This window comes from Solanum tuberosum, unplaced genomic scaffold, assembly GCF_000226075.1.
Source record: "Solanum tuberosum cultivar DM 1-3 516 R44 unplaced genomic scaffold, SolTub_3.0 scf00011, whole genome shotgun sequence".
Taxonomy (NCBI): Eukaryota; Viridiplantae; Streptophyta; class Magnoliopsida; order Solanales; family Solanaceae; genus Solanum; species Solanum tuberosum.
The window spans coordinates 246116-265385 of NW_006238938.1; positions in this window are offsets into that span (position 1 = coordinate 246116).

The window sequence follows — 19270 nt, forward strand, 5'->3', positions numbered from 1 at the left end:
CATGTACCCCATACAAGTAATGACGCCAAATCTTTAAAGCAAACACCACCGCGGCTAATTCAAGATCATGCGTAGGATAGTTCTTTTCATGCACTTTGAGTTGTCTAGACGCATAGGCTATCACCTTACCATTTTGCATTAGGACACAACCCAAGCCAACTCTAGAAGCATCACAATACACAACAAATCCCTCAAGCCCATCCGGTAGTGACAATATAGGAGCGGACACAAGTTTATCTTTCAAGGTTTGAAAACTCCTTTCACACTCGTCGGTCCACTCAAACTTAGCCTTCTTTTGTGTCAACTTAGTCATGGGAGAAGCAATAGAAGAAAACCCATTCACAAATCTCCGGTAGTAACCCGCTAAGCCCAAGAAGCTCCTAATATCCGACGGGGTCAATGGCCTAGGCCAATTTCTAATCACATCGGTCTTCTTAGGATCTACCTTAATACCATCCCCCGACACCACATGACCTAGGAAGGCAACCTCCCTCAACCAAAATTCACACTTTTCATACTTGGCATACAACTTCTCCTCTCTCAATCTTTGCAACACAACCCTCAAGTGACCCATATGTTCTTCCTCGCTATGCGAATAGATTAAAATATCATCAATGAAGACCACAACAAAGGAATCAAGGTAGGGTTTAAAGACCCTATTCATTAGGTCCATGAAGATAGCCGGTGCATTGGTCAACCCAAAGGACATGACCACAAATTCATAATGCCCATACCTAGTTCGGAAGGCTGTCCTGGGAATGTCACACTCCTTCACCTTCACTTGATGATACCCTGACCGAAGATCAATCTTAGAGAAGTGGCTAGCCCCTTGCAATTGGTCGAACAAGTCATCAATCCTAGGAAGAGGATATTTATTCTTGATGGTGACCCTATTGAGTTGCCGGTAATCAATACACATCCTAAGGGACCCATCTTTCTTCTTCACAAACAACACCGGTGCACCCCATGGTGATTGGCTAGGCCTAATAAAACCCTTCTCCAACAAGTCCCTCAATTGTTCCTTTAACTCCTTTAACTCCGCCGGGGCCATACGATAAGGGGGAATATAAATGGGTTGAGTATCGGGGAGGAGGTCTATTCCAAAATCTATTTCCCTTTCGGGAGGAACACCGGGAAGGTCATTAGGTAAGACATCAAGGAATTCATTTACAACCGGAACCGACTCTATAGGAAGGGTTTTGGACTCCACATCCCTAACCCTCACAAGGTGATAGAGACACCCCTTAGAGATCAACTTACGGGCTTTAATGCAAGAGATGAACCTACCCTTGACTACCACATTTTGGCTCTCCCATTCAAGAATGGGTTCACTTGGGAATTTGAACTTGACCCTACGGGTTCTACAATCAATGGAAGCATAGTATGCATGCAACCAATCCATCCCAAGAACAACATCAAAATCGACCATGTCCAACTCAATAAGATCACAAGGCAATATTTTATGCAAGATGCAAATAGGACAATTTCTATAGACCTTCCTAGCAACAATATATGCACCAATAGGAGTAGACACCTTATATGACTCATGCAACAAGTCGGGCTCAACATGAAACTTTTTGGCAACAAAGGGGGTGACAAAAGAAAGAGAGGCACCCGGATCAATTAATGCATATACATCAAAGTCAAAGATTTTCAACATACCGGTAACGACATCGGGGACTTCATCGACCCCTTGCCTCCCATGCAAAGCATAAAATCGATTGTGCCTTGGGGCACCATCTTGTCGGCCCCCTCTCCCCAAAGGAACCGCATTGGCACCTTGTGGACGGACCACCTTACCCTTGTTACGATTTTGCATACCTTGAAAGTTGGTTAAACTTGAGGGCATACTCCCTCACACTCATAGACCCTTGTTTTAAATTCATGAACTCCACCAATTTGGCTTCCCTAAGCTCAAGAGGAAAGAATCGATTAAGGAAAGCCGTTTTGAACTCTTCCCAAGGCACCACATAGTTTGCCCCCTTCTCTCCCTTCCATTGGTTGTACCATATTTGGGCCACCCCTTTTAGTTGGTAGGCCGCCAACTCCGCCTTATCTTCTGACCTCATGCCCATAATAGCTAATATCTTGTAGACTTCATCTATGAACTCTTGAGGGTCTTCATCTAACTTAGACCCATAGAATTCCGGGGGATTCATCCGCACGAAGTCTCTCACCCGAGATGCCGGGGTAGGAGCCTGAGGGGCTTGGGCCCCGTGGTTGGCTTGATTAGCCATAGCTTGTGCAAATAAAGTAAGGGCATCCCGAAGATCCCCATTGGTCGGTTGCTCCTCGGGTGTGCGGGCTCGTCTTCCTCTTGTATTAGGCATGATCTTAGCATAGCAAAGAGCAACCGTTAGGGAAGAACTTAATTCAACTCTATAGCACGACTTAGAACAAGGAGAAGGGAAACATTTCCTAAAACGTCTCATAGCCTCCTACTCATAGTTGTGGTGCACAACACAACCATGAATCGGACTCTAATCAACGCGGTGTGTTGGACTCCGAGGATCTATCAACCTAGTGCTCTGATACCAAGTTTGTCACGACCCAAGCCTAGGGCCTAGACGTGACCGGCGAATGGGGAACCCGAAGGAACCCCAAACAAGCCTCATAGCGTATCATTACACATCCTTGGTCGCGGAAGCAATTAAAATGACCATAAGCAATAAGTATAATCAAAGGGGGAAATCGGGACTAAGGGAGCAAGAAAAAAAGAAGAAGAAATGATACATAAATACCATAGATGAGTCAAGCTCAAGCATAATACACAACTTGTCCAACACCACCTCTAAACATAGGTACTTTAGCGGGGGCCAAGACAAACAACTAGGCTCACCCTCATAGTCAAAACATAACTAAAAGGAAAAGTCTTATACATAGCAAAAGATCATGAGCAACGTCCCCGGAATGGAGGACTCACCAATAACCTTGATAGGAAATCGTATTAGCCACGCGGAGGAGGATGGTCAAGCGGTGCTCCGGTCCCTACATGGTGACATCATGTAGGCATAGAGTATGCGTTAGTACATTTGAATGTACTAAGTATATGGGATGCAATGCAATGCAACAAGGGATGGACATCATAGGCAAAATGCATAATCGTACCCGATAGATAGCATATTAATGAGATGATATGTATAATGATGCTTATATAAAAATCATATTTAGTGGGACATAGTACATATGTGGTGAGTGACCATCAATATAGTATTTCCAAGGCCTACCACCCCCTTGGAGAGGCGAAAGAGGTACAAACCCCTCAATGTGGTTACCCGGGCCTACCACCCCCCGAGCTAGGGACCAAGGTACAAACCCCTCGATATGGTTATACGGGCCTACTACCCCCCGTACTAGGCAACCAAGGTACCAACCCCTCGATACGGTTATACGGGCCTACTACCCCCCGTACTAGGCAACCAAGGTACCAACCCCTCGATACGGTTATACGGGCCTACTACCCCCCGTACTAGGCAACCAAGGTACCAACCCCTCGATACGGTTATACGGGCCTACTACCCCCCGTACTAGGCAACCAAGGTACCAACCCCTCGATACGGTTATACGGGCCTACTACCCCCCGTACTAGGCAACCAAGGTACCAACCCCTCGATACGGTTATACGGGCCTACTACCCCCCGTACTAGGCAACCAAGGTACCAACCCCTCGATACGGTTATACGGGCCTACTACCCCCCGTACTAGGCAACCAAGGTACCAACCCCTCGATACGGTTATACGGGCCTACTACCCCCCGTACTAGGCAACCAAGGTACCAACCCCTCGATACGGTTATACGGGCCTACTACCCCCCGTACTAGGCAACCAAGGTACCAACCCCTCGATACGGTTATACGGGCCTACTACCCCCCGTACTAGGCAACCGAGGTACCAACCCCTTGATACGGTTACCCGGGCCTACAACCCCCCGAGCTAGGCTTGGTCGACTCACACACTATATAGAGAAAATCATATACATGTATCCATTTCATCATTATTTCAATACTTATATAATCATCCGACTCATAGGACGTACATTGGACCTTCCATTTCATAAGAATTCTATAAATGGCATTTTATCAAACATATGGTGGGCTACTTGTTCATGTAAATAAAATCATGTGTTTCAAGAGTACTAAGTCCAACAAATTTCAAAATCCATGTAAAACAGCCCACCAACAACATACATCTATATATACATATATAACAACCTTCATAATTTGATCATTGAGGCATGAAAACCATAAACATCATATAATCATTCCATTTCATGATAATATACAAAAATAGACCATAATAGGATGTGTAGTAATAATTCCATAATTCAAGAGTTCATAAATGATCATAAGGACCCATAAACTTGAAGTAAAAATAGAGGATAAATGGTTGGACTTGTGGAAAGGAAGGTTTCCACAATCAACCCACATACCTCAACTTTGGAGAATTCTTGATGAAGATTGGAATGGAGAATTGAAGCTTGAGATTGAGTCTTGAATCCGGAATTAGAGGTTGAGATGTTTGAATTTGGTTGAAGATCTTGGAAGAATTTGGAGAGGGCTAGAGAGTGTTTTGAGAAATGTTTTAGAGACTTGGAATGAACTAATGATATATAGGGAATATCATATGCCCTTTGGAAAAAAATTGTCCAACAGTTAGAAAAAATAATGGGGCGGGTGAACATTAAATCGGCTTACTGGAAATTGCACTTTTCTGCTGGAGAGGTTTTACGAAAATGGGCATAATTTTTTCGTCCGAACTCCGAATGAGGTGAAACGAAGTGCGTTAGGTAGCTAACTCAAAGGTCTTTCCATGGATATATAATTGTCCACCCAAATAATTTGTGTGCTAGGAGATATGACCCTCCAAAGTAGACCCTCGAAAAAGGCTTCACTTGGAAATTTCGGATTTTGATACGGTTGCTCTAAAATTTGGGTTAGACCTATTTCCCACTCAATTTGACCCCCTGAATAAGAATATGAAGTCGAATTTCCGAAATCATGCACGGATTTTGAGATATATGGAAATTTACAATTATAGGTGTTTTCGAAGCACATTTTCGGGCATTTTTGGGGTCGTTTCAGATATGGGGACGAGTTCATAGTAAAACTCAAGTCTCCCTAAACGATGTAGCCATCATGGATAGAAATGATCATACTTTTTAGATGATTCCTTAGTGCTTTTTAGCATAGACTAGTGGATCCACTTAGTTGAGGCATTCTATATGACGACAAATTATATGACAGTTCTGGCAGCGTGGGCGAGACCATGTATCATCACTTAGGCTCATAGTGGTGGTTGTCGGTTAGAGAAACTCCCACAATATTATATTACTTTATATGTAAACTGAGTTGTTAGTGTATTTCTTATATACATTTAGTTGGCATCTACTATTTTAAATGCTCTATATAAACTGTACTTTTATTGTTGTTATACTTCTCATATTGAGTTGAGTAAAGCTAAGGTAAGTGTTCTTTTAAGATTCCTTTCAAGCTTATGCCATGTTTAGTTTTCCCCTCACATACTCGTACATTCAATGTACTGGTGTCATTTGGCCTGCATCGTTTTATGATGTAGACAAAGGTAACTAGGATCAGTACCCAACGCTTCGTTGATCCAGTTTAGCACTAATAGTGAGATGGTGAGCCTCCATGTTATCCAGAGGACCCCTTTCTACATTGTTTTAGTATTTCAGTTGTTAGGATGATCGGGGGTCTTTTCCCGACATCCCTCTTTGTTTTAGAGGCTTCATAGACAGGTAGTTATAGCTCTTTAGTCTTTCCGTTTTAAGTTGTATACATTAACACTTGAGTTGCCATTTTGGCTAAGTCTAATATCTCTTTAAGTTATTGCATGAGTTATTATCTTGAGATTGTTTTTTTGTTGTTAAGTCTTCCGCTATGAGTTAAGTCAGGCCAAGGGTTCGCTTGGGGCTAGCAATGGTTCTCGAGTGCTAGTCCCGCCTAGGGTGTAGGCTCGGTGTGTGACAAACTTAATATCAGTGCCCAGAGTTCAAGAGTCCTAGGGAGTCTCTGAAGCCATTTTGTAGAGTCCTAGTTATCGGTGTGAAGCGCACCACATCTATAATTAGGAGGGTGCAACATTTAGGAAATTCCTTCACTTTTTTAAATACTCATTTCGTGTGATAGAGTTCATCTCTATAAAGTCTCTTTCTAACTCGTGCTTGTGCGTGTCTTTCAGTTGATCATGCCTCCACGAAGAGCGGTCATAGGTCGTCCTGCTAGACGTAATGTCCAGGAACAAGGGGTACTCAATGCACATAAAGTGCAACCCAAGGGAGAGGTCACCAATGCTGAATTTTGGGAAGCAATTCGAATGCTAAGTCAGGTTGTGACAAACCAGGTTGGGCAACAAAGAGGGGCTGGACAGAAAGAGGCTAATAGTTCAAGGATCCACGAGTTCTTGAGGATGTATCCTCCAAGCTCCACTGGTTCAAGCACTATCGAGGATCCGGGAAATTTTGTTAAGGAACTACAAAATGTATTCGAGGTAATTCACATTGTCGATGCTGAGCGAGTGGAACTAGCTGCATATCAATTGAAGAATGTTTCTAGGACTTGGTTTGACTAGTCAAAGAAGGGTATAGCTGAGGGAGCACCACCTGCGAGTTGGGCTTGTTTTGAGGATGCCTTCTTGGGGTATTTCTTTCCCGGAGAACTGAGAGAGGCCAAGATACGAGAGTTTCTCACCCTTAAGGATGATTTACTAAGTGTTCATGAGTATAGTTTGAAGTTCACCCAAATTTTACGATATGCTCCGGAAATGGTTGCGGATATGAGGAGCAGGATGAGTCTATTTTTTGGTGGGTTGTCCCGTCTGTCACGCAAAGAGGGCAAGGCAACCATGCTAATTGGGGACATGGATATAGCAAGGTTGATGGTTTATGTGTAGCAGGTTGAGGAAGAGAAGATGAGGGATAGGGAGGAGTTTAGAAACAAGAAATTGAAGATAGGGAATAAGTCTAGGCAACAGAGAAATAATGTGAACCGTTCAGCCTTCCAGCAAAAGCAAAAGGGACCTTCTCCATCATCTGCTAGTGCACCTGCACCAAGAAATAAAAGTGAGTATAATGGTCAGAATTCGCAGAACATCAGAGCTAGACCTGCACAGTCTCAGGGTAGTGTGGCATAAGGAGGTAATCGGGCTCCTGCATGTGCTAAGTGGTGTAGGAACCACCCAGGTAAGTGTTGCGATGGCTCCACAGGTTGTTTCAAGTGTGGACAAGAGGGTTACCTCATGAAAGAGTTCCCTAAGAACCGGCAAGTCAATGGAAATCGGGGCAATAGAGCCCAGTCTTCTTCAGTTGCTCCACCAGACAGAGCTGCATCTAGAGGAGCTACTCCAGGTACATGTGGAGGAGGAAACCATCATTATGCAATCACTAGTCACCAAGAGCAAGAGAATTTTCCAGATGTTGTTACTAGTATACTCAAAGTCTTTATTTTTAATGTGTATGCTTTGCTAGACCTAGGAGCGAGTTTATCTTTTGTGACCCCTTATGTTGCAATGAAATTAGATGTTCTTCTTGAGAAACTTTGTGAGCCCTTTTCTATTTTTACACCTATTGGACAGCCCATTCTACCTGAGCGAGTCTATCGTGATTGTACCATTTCTGTTAATCACAAGAGCACCATGGCTGATTTAGTTGAGTTAGACATGGTAGATTTTGATGTCATTCTTGGTATGGATTGGCTTCATGCCTGTTATGCCTCCATTGATAGTAGAACTCGAGCTGTTAAGTTCCAATTTCCTAATGAGCCAATCTTTGAGTGGAGGCGTAGTTCAACAGTGCCTAAGGGTCATTTTATTTCATACTTTAAGGTGAGAAAGTTAGTTTCCAAGGGTTGTGTCTATCACTTAGTCCGAGTTAATCACTCTAGTGTTGAGAAACCTCCTATTGAGTAAGTTTCTGTTGTGAGTGAGTTTCCACAAGTCTTCCCTGATGACCTACCCGGAGTTCGTTCTTAGAGAGAGATAGACTTCTGTATAGATGTCCTTCCTGACACTCGGCCTATATCTATTCATCCATATAATGGCACCAACAGAGTTAAAAGAGTTGAAGGAGCAGTTGAAAGATCTCCTAGATAAGGGTTTCATTCGACCAAGTGTCTCACCTTGGGGGGCTCCGGTCTTGTTTGTGAGGAAGAAGAATGGTTCCCTTAGGATATGTATAGATTACCGTCAATTGAACAAGGTTACCATCAAGAATAAGTATCTTCTTCTGAGAATTGATGATCTTTTCGATCAGCTTCAGGTTGCCACCTGTTTCTCTAAGATAAACCTCAGATCGGGCTAGTGATATTCCAAAGATAGTTTTCAGGACCCGTTATGGTCATTATGAGTTCCTAGTTATGTCCTTTGGTTTGACCAATGCAACTGCAATATTCATGGACCTTATGAATAGGGTATTAAAGCCTTATTTAGATATGTTTGTCATCGTGTTCATTGATGACAAACTAATCTATTTGAGAAAAGAGGAAGATCATACTAGCCATCTCAGAATAGTTTTCCAAATCTAAAGGATAGGGAGTTGCTTCCTAAGTTCTCAAAATGTGAGTTTTGTCTTAAGTCTGTGGCATTGTTAGGCCACATGTTTTTGGTGATGGAATTAGAGTTGATACCCAAAACATAGAGGCAGTGCAGAATTGGCCTAGACCCACATCTCCAACTGATATTAGGTGTTTCTTGGGGTTGGCTGGATATTTTAGAAGGTTCGTAGAGGAGTCCTCAACTATTTCATCCCCTTTGACCAAGTTGACACAGAAAATAATAGTGTTTTAATGGTCTGAAGCTTGTGAGTAAAACTTTCAGGAAATGAAAAAGAGGTTGACTACTGCCCAGTATTGACCTTACCAGAAGGTACTCAAGGCTTTGATGTGTATTGTGATGCGTCTAGAGTTTGTTTTGGTTGATTGTTTATGCAGAATGACAAGGTTATAGCTTATGCCTCCATACAGTTGAAAGTTCATGAGAATAATCACCCAACCCATGATCTAGAATTAGCTGCCATAGTATTTGCTTTAAAAATATGGTGTCATTATCTTTATGGTGTTCATGTGGATGTATTCATCGATCACAAGTCTTCAGTATGTGTTTAGCCAGAAATACTTGAATCTCAGACAGAGCAGGTGGTTAGAGTTACTCAAGGATTATGACATGAGTATTCTATATTACCAGATAAGGGTAATGTTGTTGCTGTTGCCTTGAGCAGGTTATCTATGGGTAGTACCGCCCATTTTGAGGAAGATAAGAAAGAGTTAGCAAACGATGTGAGCAGACTTGCACACTTGGGAGTTTGACCAATGGATTTCATAGAGGGAGGAGTAGTGGTGATGAATGGGGCTGAATCATCATTAGTGTCTGAAGTTAAAGAGAAGTAAGACCAAGATCCTATTTTGATTGAATTGAAGGTAAATGTTCATAAGCAGAAAGTAATGGCATTTGAACAAAGGGGAGATGGTGTATTGAGGTAGTGTACCAAGGGTGGATGACCTCTAAGAAAGGATCATAGAGGAAGCTCATAGTGCCAGTTATTCCATTCATCCGGGTTCCACCAAGATGTATTGTGACTTGAGAGAAGTGTATTGGTGGAGTAGTATGAAGAAAGGCATTGAAGAATTTGTTGCTAAGTGTCTAAATTGCCAACAAGTTAAGCTAGAGAATCAAAGGGCTGGTGGTATGGCTCAGAACATAGAGATTCTAGAATTGAAATGGGAGATGATCAATATTGACTTCATCACAGGCTTACGAAGGTCTGGCAGGTAGCATGATTCTATTTAGGTGATTGTTGATAGAATGACAAAATCAGCCAACTTTTTGCTGGTAAAGACTACCAACTCAGCAGAGGATTATGGTAAGTTGTATATTCTAGAAGTAGTCAGAATTCATGGGGTTTCAGTATCGATTATTTTAAACAAAGGAGCACAATTTACTACACAGTTTTGGAAATCGTTTTAGAAAGGCTTGGGTTTAAAAGTGAACTTAAGTACTGCTTTTCACCCTTAGACATATGGTCAAGCAGAGCGCACTATTCAGACTTTGGAAGATATGTTGAGGGCATGTGTGATTGATTTCAAGGGAAATTGGGATGATCACCTACATCTCATTGAGTTTTGTTACAACAATAGTTACCACTCTAGCATCCAGATTGCTCCTTATGAAGCTCTCTATGGGAAAAGATGCAGATCTCCTATTGTATTGTTTGAAGTTGGTGAAGCTGGGTTGATAGGACCAGACTTAGTTCATCAAGCTATGGAGAAGGTGAAAGTTATTCAGGAAAGGTTGAAAATATCGCAGAGTCGTCAGAAATCCTACATTGATCTTAGGAGAAGGGAGTTAAGAGTTTGAAGTAGATAATTTAGTATACATTAAAGTTTCACCCATGAAGGATGTTATGAGATTTTGTAAGAAGGGTAAGCTTAGTCTCCGGTATATTGGTCCAGCTACCCCAAGAGTTGGCAGCGGTTTATCCGGTATTTCATGTTTCCATGTTGAAGAAGTGCATGAGAGATCCTTCACTCATATTTCATGTTTCCATGTTGACGAAGATACTTGGAAAGCTGAAGAAGATATGAAGAAGAGATATCCACATCTCTTTGAGCCCGGAGAAATTCCAGACCAAGGTACTAATTCTCTTCTTAGTACTCATTAATTTATATACTTGATGTGTTAGATTTGTTTGTTGGGTGTTTGAGTTGAATGTTAGATGTTACACCCTTAGCCTACTAAGAGTAATCTCATTCGAGGAAAACTGTTCCAAAGGGGGAGATAATTGTAACACCTCGCTAATTGAAAGAATTAGAAAGAGCTAGAATTATAAAGAGTAGTTTTTGGAAAGAAGGAAAAATTTGGAAAATTGGTTAAGTTATGTTTAGTTTGAGTTTTTGGTCAACTTCAAACGACCATAATCCTAGCTCAGGATGAGTTAGGTGTTCTTCTAGATACTGTAGGAAAGATCTTGGAATTATCTTTCTAATGCTACCGAGTTTTCTTGATTCCGAGTTCTTATGAGGGAGATATGTCCATTTGAAGTTGGGTTGTCTAGATAAGGAAAGTCAAAACCGGATTTCGGAAGGGTATTTTACTCTTTTCCATGCCCAATTAAATTAATTCATTTTTCGTAATTACTTAGGGGTCTTAACTGAATTCTGCCAGTTTACACTTTTGAAAGTTGAGTTAGGGATTTGAGAGAAGAGAAAAGAAGAGGAAAAAGGAGAAGGGAAAGCAAGGATATCGTCAAATTCTTGAAGCTAAAGTCATAGATTTCATCAAGGGGTGATCCCTACGAGGTATGTAAGTTCACATACCATTGGGTTAGTGTCACGCCCCAAACTCGAGGGGCTCAACTGACTCCTAATGCCAAAACTCAGGCTCGAGCCTACCCTGCTGAACCATTTGCTACTAGCGCATGGCAGCCACACACAATCAAGAAAACAAACAAGTATATCTCGGCTTAAAACTAACCCATCGCCCGGCAAGGCCACTATCAAATGTTCTATAAAAGAAACAGCTACTCCCAGGAGATCATATAAATAAATAGCCAACTAGCACAGAAGTCCTGATTGGGCCGTCGAGGCCACCATGATATCTTTACCAAAACTAAAATCAGGTATATATCAATACAATACATCAAACAACACACAAGCTTCAGCAAACCAATAAACTAGGCCAGTATGGCCATAACGTAGCTATACACCCCCCCAAACTAGTCAACAAGCCTCTAAGAGTAATAAAGATTGGCGGGACAGGGCCCCAGCTTACCCCTAAATAAATATACAACAAAAGGTAACAAAACTCCCAACTCTGGCAGCTCCGGAGGAAAGGGGCTAGCCAATCAGATAGAAGTCAATCCTGCTGTTGAGGAGGTCTACTAAGTCATCTATCGGCACCTGCATGCATGAATGCAGCACCCCCAAGGCAATGGGGTGTCAGTACAAAATAATGTACAGAGTATGAAAGGCTATAGACTAAGTGAGCAAGTATCATAATATACCCAAAGCAATTATGTAAGGAAATCAAAATATTAGATAAACATGCTAACCGGCTACTGAATCTAAAGCTACAAAAATGATCAAACATCAACATAACCAAGTCACCATAAGCTCGGCAGGTACAAACCACATACCTACTACCTAGGCCCCCATAAGGCCATAAGGTTCCAAATCAACCTACATACCCTATTGGTAGCCCCTTATCTTTGTAAGAAGTCACATAGCCCTTTTTGGCAATGATATATCCTCATAGGCAGCACATAGCCCTTTTAGGCAACATCATAGCTCTGTGGGCATCACATAGCCCTCTTTTGCATCAACATAGCCCTGTAGGCAATACATAGCCCTCTTTGGAGTCAAAATAGTCCCGTAGGTAACACATAACACTCTTTGGCATCAATATAGCACCGTGGGCAACACATAGCCCTCTTTGGAAATAACATAGTCCTATTAGACAACATCATAGCCCCTATAGGCAGATCATTGCTCAACAACTAACCACAATAGCCCCAAGGGCGACAACAAACAATTGAATAGTATAAAGGCGAGCAATTTAGCTACAAACAGTATATATGAATAATCTCCAAGTCGTTCCTTACTTAGGGTCATTCTTAATAGATTATGAGTCCCTAAAATGAGGGTTTATAACAACTCAATCAGCCAACAACTCACAATTACATCTATAAGATCACCAACGTTAACTACCTCTAAGGAAACATGTCGAACGAATGGAATAACCTTAACATACCTTTCCAATGAACTTTCAAAAGACCGTAGTTCCTTCACGAAAGTTGTTCCTTATGTCCTAAGCTTCACAAACACTATATGAACATAGCTGGTACGCACCTATAAACAGTTCATAATTAATCTTAAATCGGCAGATTTGCCATATAGCCCCAAACTTGTCAAAACGTCCATTAGAAATTCATAAAAACAATTATAAAAGAGTCCCGAGATGATTACCTTAGGTAACCAAGTCTAAACCTTGAAGAAACACCAATAACTACAAATTTATATCTTCAAAAACCAGCTACAAACGCAGCTAATAGAAGGGAAAAATGATTGCCACGTGTAGAGATCACATTACTAGGCACGGGGGTAACGTTTAATGGTAGAAATCGTCAAAAACTAACCTTCATCATGATAGAACACCATAGGAACCCTCTTTTAAGCTTTCTCTCTGGTTTGGAAGTGAAATGAAATTGTTTTCATGGCTTAAAACGTTGAGTAAGCCGACATACCACATTTTTTTAGCCGACTCGGATTCGGTCCCGGCAGTCCGTAGTAAAGCCCTCATAACTTTTTACTCCGATGTCGGTTGGATAGGGTGTTTTGTGCATTGAAAACTAGACTCATAGGCTTTCAATTTAATGGGTGATAGGCCTTCTAAATATTTATATATTGTGAGAAAACATCCAAGATATTTGACCCAAATTTTAGAGAAATCTTTAAAAAGGAACTTACAATAATTTTTGCCAACTTTTATTTTGCCACTTACCTAACTTCAAAACTTGAGATACAACCCTTGAACACTTAAAATATGACATACCACATCATTCTTATTTTATTACCTACCCTCCTTGTCTTTCCACGAAGATACGAGTTAGTTTAGACGTTTTGAAAAGTCGGGGTGTTACATCGTTCCCCCCTTAGAAACATTCATCCTTCAATGAAAAAATTTGAATCACGCGGTTAAGTCCTTAGGAATTTCAAAAATTAAGGCACAATATCCTTTGCAAATGTGACTATCCAGGAACATGAAACGTGAAAATTCTAACCTAGGCTTCGATGACATAAATAGCTAAGCACTATAGCTCCACAATAACAGTGCGAGCAAATATACAACGACAACAACAATAAAAATAAGCAATATTATATAAAAAAAATAATCATATTAGTATCTAACCTCACTGCACTAAAATACACTGATATGCCATCATCCTGGGGTACGATACAAGTGAGAATATTTGGACCTCATGCCATCCTCAGCTTCCTAGGTCACCTCTTCTCTATTCTTGTTTTTCCACAATACCTTAACCGAAGCCAACTTTTTGGTCCTCAATTTACGGAACTGCCGATCTAATATGGCAATTGGAGTTTCGTCGTAGGACAACTCCTCTGTGATATGAACATCCTCAACCGGGACAACCCGAGAATGGTCCCCTATACACTTTCGTAGCATCGATACATGGAAAACTCGATGAACAGATTCTAGCCCCGAAGGCAATTCTAACTCATAAGCCACCCGTCCTACCCTCCGAAGGATCCAGTATGGCCCAATGAATCTTGGACTAAACTTGCCTTTTTTGCCAAATCTCATAACACCTTTCATAGATGAGACTTTTAAGAATACCCAGTCATCGACACAAAACTCTAAGTCCCTTCGTCACACATCTGAGTATGACTTATGTCGGCTTTGAGCTGTTAGCAACCTCTCCCGAATGAGCTTAACCTGCTCCACTGTCTGTTGTACTAAGTCAGGTCCAATCAACCCTGACTCACCTACCTTGAACCATCCGATGGGGGACCTACATTTTCGCCCATACAAAGCCTCATAAGGTGCCATCCCGATGCTCGAATGATAACTATTATTGTATACAAACTCAATAAGAGGTAAGTGGTCATTCCAACATCCATTGAAGTCTAGCGCGCATGCCCCTAGCATATCCTCGAGTGTCAAAATTGTGCGCTAAGCCTGGCCATCTGTCTGAGGGTGAAAGGCTATACTAAGATTAACTGGTGTCCCTAGTCCTTTTTGGAAGGTCTTACAGAAGTTGGCGGTAAATTGTGCTCCTCTATCAGAGATAATAGATACTGGACACCGTATAGCCTATTAATCTCTCTAATATAGAACCCTGCATAGTCTTTGGCCGTAAAAGTACCCCTGGCTAGTAAGAAGTGGGCTGATTTTGTTAGTCTATCAACAATTACCCAAATAGAGTCAAACTTGTGACGCGATCGATGTAACCCTGTAATAAAATCCATATTAATTGCTTCCCACTTCCACAAAGGAATGGCTATCTCCTGAACTAGCCCAACGGGCTTTTGGTGCTCAACCTTCACCTGATGGCAGTTAGGACACTGTGCCACAAACTCAACAACGTCCTTCTTCATCCCGTGCCACCAATAGATCTCCTTAATATCATGGTACACCTTTGTCGAACTAGGGTGAATAGAATAACGGGAATGATGCGCCTCTTCCATAATCCAATGTCGAAGCCCTGCAACATTTGGAACACAAAATCGACCACTATATCTAAGGACTCCATCTCCTGCTAAAGACTGCTGATCCTGAGCCTTGGCTCTGGGCTGCTCTAAGCTAGGATCCTCTTGATGCCATGATTTTACTTCTACAACTAGAGATGATACGGCTGTGTCTCGAATTGTTACCCCACTATCTTCTACCTTTAACAATCTGACTCCCAAGCTAGCTAACTGATGAAGCTCTCGTGCTAGCTCACGCTTTGCAACACCTAAAAAGGATGAACTACCCATAGATCTTTGACTGAGGGCATCTGCTACCATATTCGCCTTTCTTGGATGATATAAAATATCCACGTCGTAGTCTTTCATTAACTCAAGCCATCGACACTGTCGCAAATTCAACTCCATCTATTTAAAGATATATTGAAGGCTTTTATGATGTGTGAAGATGTCAACATGAACGCCATACAAATAATGTCTCCAGATATTTAACCTATGCACAACTACAACCAACTCTAAATCGTGGGTCGGATAGTTCTTCTCATGCTTTCTCAACTGCCTTGAAGCATACGCAATAACCTTACCATGTTGTATTAGAACACATCCCAACCCACCACCAGAAGCATCACAATACACCGCATAGCCTTCTGAACCCTCTAGCAATGCTAGAACTAGTGATGATGTCAACCTGTCCTTCAGCTCCTGGAAACTACGCTCGCAAGTCTCAATCCACTGGAACTTAGCTGCTTTTTGAGTCAGCTTCGTTAATGGGGCAGAAAGTGAAGAAAACCCCTCTACAAGCCTTCTGTAGTACCCAGCAAACCCTAAGAAACTATGAACCTCAGTCGGAGTCATGGGTCTAGGCCAAGTCTTTACGACCTCAATCTTTTGTGTATCAACCGTAATGCCTACATCTGATACAATATGGCCTAAGAAAGCTACTGAGTCCAACCAAAACTCACACTTAGGAAACTTTGCATAAAGTTCTCGGTCTCGAAGAACCTAAAGGACTGCTTGCAGATGATTTGCATGCTCAGCTTTTGAACGTGAATACACCAAAATATAATCAATAAATACAATAACAAACAAGTCTAGATACGACCTGAATATAGTATTCATTAGGTCCATGAACACTGTTGGGGCATTACTTAATCCAAAAGACATTACCAAGAACTCAAAGTGTCCATATCTGGTTCTAAAAGCTATCTTTGGAACGTTTTTCTCCCGAACTCATATATGGTGGTACCCTGATCTTAAATCAATCTTTGAGAAGCACTTAGCACCTTGTAATTGATCAAACAAGTCATCGATCCTCGGAAGGGTATACTTATTCTTCATACTCGCTTTATTTAGTTGTCGGTAATCGATACACATTCTTAGTGAGCCATTTTTCTTCCTTACGAATAACACTGGCGCACCCCATGGTGAAGCACTAGGCCTAATAAAGCCTTTATCTAGCAAGTCTTTCAGCTGATCCATCAACTCATTTAGCTCAGCAGGAGCCATTCTATAAGGAGGGATAGATATGGGTTGTGTACATGGTAGCATATCGATAGCAAAATCAATTTCCCATTTTGGAGGGATACTATTGAGCTCGTCTGGAAATACATCTAGAAACTCATTAACTACCAGAGGACTGAAGAATTGGGGGTTTTGCATCTATATCATGAACGTGAACAAGATGATAAATACAACCCTTAGTAATCATCCTCCTTGCCTTAAGAGAGGAAATAAACCTACCTTTCGGTGTTGTTGTATCGCCTTTCCATTCACGAACTGCTTCTCCTGGAAAGTGGAACCTAACAATCTTTGTCCGGCACTCAACATTAGCATAACAAGATGCTAACTAGTCCATACCCATAATGACGTCGAAATCGACCATTTCTAACTCTACGAGATCTATAGAGGTCTGATGGTCGATAATTTCTACCATGCAACCTCGATAGACTCCCTTGGCAACAATAGACTCACCAACTGCTGTAGATACAATAAATGGTCGATCTAATGACTCTGCTACTGTACATAACTTCCCCGCAATAAATCGAGTAACGTAAGACAAAGTAGATGCAGGATCTATCAAAGCATAAACACAATGGGAGCAAACAATTAATTTATCTGTCACAACATCTGGTGATGACTCTGAGTCTTGTCGGCCGGCTAGTTAATATGTACGGATCTGTCCACTACCAGAACTAGATGCTCCCTCTCACCTCTACCTCTACCTGCTGAAGTTTGGGCTCCACTCCCTGTAGACTGAGCTGATGAGGAGGAACCTACTACTGACCTGGTCGACAGACCTATACCACCCTGACCTATGGTCGGGCAGTTTCTCCACCCATGCCCCTCTTGTCCACAATAATAACAACCTATGGAACACTGTTTGCACCTCCCGAAATGCATCCTACCGCAAGTAGTGCAACACAGTGGGGTTGTCCTAGCAGGGCCTGAACCCCTATGCTGCTGAGAGCCTAATGCTCGTGAACCCTCACATGGGCTTGACTGTCCCTGACAATAAAATCTACTACCTTAGAATTATTGTGGTGGAGGTCAAGGTGGCCTAATAGAATATCAGGGTCTGGGACCAACCTGAAACTCTCCCTGTGAACCAGCGGGCCTAGCCCTCTTCTGTCTCTCTCTCGACCCTCTCACTCATATACTGTAAATGTCGGTGATCCTCTATGCCTTGTGCAAAGGCCTGAATTCGTGAGATATCCATATTATCATTTAGTGCAACAGTATAACAAGCGTCGATATAGTCTGAGTTGAGCCCTCCCACAAATATATGCACCCTATCGAGCATCATATCAACAAATGTTGGTGCATATCTAGCCAATGAATCAAATCTCAGCCCGTACTCTTGGACACTCATGCTGCCCTATCAGAGGTTCAGAAAATGGTCCACCCGACCATCCCAAATCTCTTAAGGCAAATAGTGATCTATGAAAGCTTCTGTAAAGCTATCCCAAGTGGGTAGATATGCATCTTTTCCCCTAGATCTCTCCCAACTCTCATACCACAATACTGCAACATCGCACAATCGAAACGCTGCTAACTTAACTGACTCAGTCGCTGAGCCATGCATGACTCTAAAGATTCTATGAAGCTGATGAACAAAGTGTTGAGGGTTCTCTCTACAATCTGTCCCTGTAAACTATGGAGGATTCAAGGCAAGAAATTTATGAACTCTCAAACTTTCGGGCTGTTCAGAAGGTCTGGCAGCATCTGGCGTAACTAGTTGGCACTGTGCAACTACTAACTGTGCTAACATACATACTACACTCTTGAAGTCCTAGTCATATGGAATAGGAGGAACTAGAGGTGGTACTGCTGGTGGAGGCGGAAGTCCAGTAGCCCTCGGAGGCTCTTGAAGCGGTGGAGAAGCTATATGGGGCTGAGAAGATATCTCCCCTGGGTCTCACAATGGGCTACTTCCACCTGTGGTACCTTGCCAGTACCCTCACCTGCAACTATATCTCACCCCTGTATAGTTGTGGTATGTCTGGTGTCAGTCATCTCTATCTACATACAAGTATCAATTATAAGCCAGAAACCTCAACCCTTAATACACCACTCTATAGCATGAGGTGAGCAAACGAAGGACAGTCATTCTAACATGTCTGGTAGCTTCATGCTTATCGAATGTGGTGCACAACATATTTATAAACAAGAATCTACTAGACACGGCCTGTAGACCCCCTAGGATACGACGTTGCTCTGATACCAAGTTTGTCACACCCCAAACTTGAGGGGAGCAACTAACTTTTAATGCCAAAACACAGGCCCGAGCCGACCCTACTGAACCATTTGCTACTAGCGCATGGTAGCCACACGCATTCAAGAAATCAAAAAAGTATATCTCGGCTTAAAACTAAGCCCTCGGCCTGCAAGGCCACTTTTAACTGATCTATAAAAGAAATAGCTACTCCCAAGAGATCATATAAATAAATAGTCAACTAGCACAGAAGTCTTGATTGGGCCGTCAAGGTCACCATGATATCTATACCAAAGATAAAAGCAGGTATATATCAAATCAATACAATACATCCAACAACTTACAA